Below are 2,500 nucleotides of genomic sequence, written 5' to 3'. Positions count from 1 at the left end.
AGAGCTTTTTGCCATGTGTTTCTTGCTCATCATCAAAGCTTTAAACCCTTATTTGAACCTTCTCACCTTCTCTGTCCTGTCCCAGGGCTTATAATTCTTTCTGTCTGACGACAAGCAGCAGCAGCAGCAGCAGCAGCAGCAGCAGCAGCAGCAGCAGCAGCAGCAGCAGAATAAGAGAAGTAAAATAAAAAACTTTCACACCTGCGGCCATACCACCCTGAAAGCGCCCGATCTCGTCTGATCTCGGAAGTTAAGCAGGGTTGGGCCTGGTTAGTACCTGGATGGGAGACCGCCTGGGAATACCAGGTGTTGTAGGCTTTTAATTTTTTCTCACAGTCCGGGGAGAGCTTTTTGCCATGTGTTTCTTGCTCATCATCAAAGCTTTAAACCCTTATTTGAACCTTCTCACCTTCTCTGTCCTGTCCCAGGGCTTATAATTCTTTTTGTCTGACGACAAGCAGCAGCAGCAGCAGCAGCAGCAGCAGCAGCAGCAGCAGCAACAGAATAAGAGAAGTAAAATAAAAAACTTTCACACCTGCGGCCATACCACCCTGAAAGCGCCCGATCTCGTCTGATCTTGGAAGCTAAGCAGGGTTGGGCCTGGTTAGTACCTGGATGGGAGACCGCCTGGGAATACCAGGTGTTGTAGGCTTTTAATTTTTTCTCACAGTCCGGGGAGAGCTTTTTGCCATGTGTTTCTTACTCATCATCAAAGCTTTAAACCCTTATTTGAACCTTCTCACCTTCTCTGTCCTGTCCCAGGGCTTATAATTCTTTTTGTCTGATGACAAGCAGCAGCAGCAGCAGCAGCAGCAGCAGCAGCAGCAGCAGCAGCAGCAGCAGCAGCAGCAGCAGCAGCAGCAGCAGCAGCAGCAACAGAATAAGAGAAGTAAAATAAAAAACTTTCACACCTGCGGCCATACCACCCTGAAAGCGCCCGATCTCGTCTGATCTCGGAAGCTAAGCAGGGTTGGGCCTGGTTAGTACCTGGATGGGAGACCGCCTGGGAATACCAGGTGTTGTAGGCTTTTTCTTTTCTCACAGTCCGGGGAGAGCTTTTTGCCATGTGTTTCTTGCTCATCATCAAAGCTTTAAACCCTTATTTGAACCTTCTCACCTTCTCTGTCCTGTCCCAGGACTTATAATTATTTCTGTCTGATGACAAGCAGCAGCAGCAGCAACAGAATAAGAGAAGTAAAATAAAACACTTTCACACCTGCGGCCATACCACCCTGAAAGCGCCTGATCTCGTCTGATCTCGGAAGCTAAGCTGGGTTGGGCCTGGTTAGTACTTGGATGGGAGACCGCCTGGGAATACCAGGTGTTGTAGGCTTTTAATTTTTTCTCACAGTCCGGGGAGAGCTTTTTGCCATGTGTTTCTTGCTCATCATCAAAGCTTTAAACCCTTTTTTGAACCTTCTCACCTTCTCTGTCCTGTCCCAGGGCTTATAATTCTTTCTGTCTGACGACAAGCAGCAGCAGCAGCAGCAGCAGCAGCAGCAGCAGCAGCAGCAGCAGCAGCAGCAGCAGCAACAGAATAAGAGAAGTAAAATAAAAAGCTTTCACACCTGCGGCCATACCACCCTGAAAGTGCCTGATCTTATCTGATCTTGGAAGCTAAGCAGGGTTGGGCCTGGATAGTACCTGGATGGGAGACCGCCTGGGAATACCAGGTGTTGTAGGCTTTTAATTTTTTCTCACAGTCCGGGGAGAGCTTTTTGCCATGTGTTTCTTGCTCATCATCAAAGCTTTAAACCCTTATTTGAACCTTCTCACCTTAACTGTCCTGTCCCAGGGCTTATAATTCTTTCTGTCTGACGACAAGCAGCAGCAGCAACAGAATAAGAGAAGTAAAATAAAACACTTTCACACATTCGGCCATACCACCCTGAAAGCGCCTGATCTTGGAAGCTAAGCAGGGTTGGGCCTGGTTAGTACCTGGATGGGAGACCGCCTGGGAATACCAGGTGTTGTAGGCTTTTAATTTTTTCTCACAGTCCGGGGAGAGCTTTTTGCCATGTGTTTCTTGCTCATCATCAAAGCTTTAAACCCTTATTTGAACCTTCTCACCTTCTCTGTCCTGTCCCAGGGCTTATAATTCTTTTTGTCTGACGACAAGCAGCAGCAGCAGCAGCAGCAGCAGCAGCAGCAGCAGCAGCAACAGAATAAGAGAAGTAAAATAAAAAACTTTTACACACCTGCGGCCATACCACCCTGAAAGCGCCCGATCTCGTCTGATCTTGGAAGCTAAGCAGGGTTGGGCCTGGTTAGTACCTGGATGGGAGACCGCCTGGGAATACCAGGTGTTGTAGGCTTTTAATTTTTTCTCACAGTCGGGGAGAGCTTTTTGCCATGTGTTTCTTGCTCATCATCAAAGCTTTAAACCCTTATTTGAACCTTCTCACCTTCTCTGTCCTGTCCCAGGGCTTATAATTCTTTCTGTCTGACGACAAGCAGCAGCAGCAGCAGCAGCAGCAGCAGCAGCAGCAGCAGAATAAGA

General features: G+C 48.0%; 6 non-coding genes and 1 pseudogene across 6 annotated transcripts; all 7 read left to right on the top strand.

The window, feature by feature from the left end:
* The first annotated feature begins 199 nt into the window (after positions 1-199).
* On the top strand, positions 200-318 carry LOC128487000 (5S ribosomal RNA). The gene has a single exon (XR_008353220.1). It is a non-coding gene; the product is annotated as a 5S ribosomal RNA (ribosomal RNA).
* A 215-nt stretch (positions 319-533) lies between these two features.
* Positions 534-652, top strand: LOC128485278 (5S ribosomal RNA). Its single transcript, XR_008351622.1, has one exon. It is a non-coding gene; the product is annotated as a 5S ribosomal RNA (ribosomal RNA).
* Positions 653-909: 257 nt separating this feature from the next.
* On the top strand, positions 910-1,028 carry LOC128485482 (5S ribosomal RNA). Its single transcript, XR_008351814.1, has one exon. It is a non-coding gene; the product is annotated as a 5S ribosomal RNA (ribosomal RNA).
* Positions 1,029-1,214: 186 nt separating this feature from the next.
* On the top strand, positions 1,215-1,333 carry LOC128485810 (5S ribosomal RNA). Its single transcript, XR_008352137.1, has one exon. It is a non-coding gene; the product is annotated as a 5S ribosomal RNA (ribosomal RNA).
* A 233-nt stretch (positions 1,334-1,566) lies between these two features.
* LOC128486766 (5S ribosomal RNA) lies at positions 1,567-1,685 on the top strand. The gene has a single exon (XR_008353046.1). It is a non-coding gene; the product is annotated as a 5S ribosomal RNA (ribosomal RNA).
* A 185-nt stretch (positions 1,686-1,870) lies between these two features.
* On the top strand, positions 1,871-1,979 carry LOC128487763 (uncharacterized; annotated as a pseudogene).
* A 217-nt stretch (positions 1,980-2,196) lies between these two features.
* Positions 2,197-2,315, top strand: LOC128485277 (5S ribosomal RNA). The gene has a single exon (XR_008351621.1). It is a non-coding gene; the product is annotated as a 5S ribosomal RNA (ribosomal RNA).
* The last annotated feature ends 185 nt before the right edge of the window (positions 2,316-2,500 follow it).

This window comes from Spea bombifrons, chromosome 3 (genome assembly GCF_027358695.1).
Source record: "Spea bombifrons isolate aSpeBom1 chromosome 3, aSpeBom1.2.pri, whole genome shotgun sequence".
Lineage (NCBI taxonomy): Eukaryota > Metazoa > Chordata > Amphibia > Anura > Pelobatidae > Spea > Spea bombifrons.
This window is presented reverse-complemented; position numbering and strand designations above follow the sequence as displayed.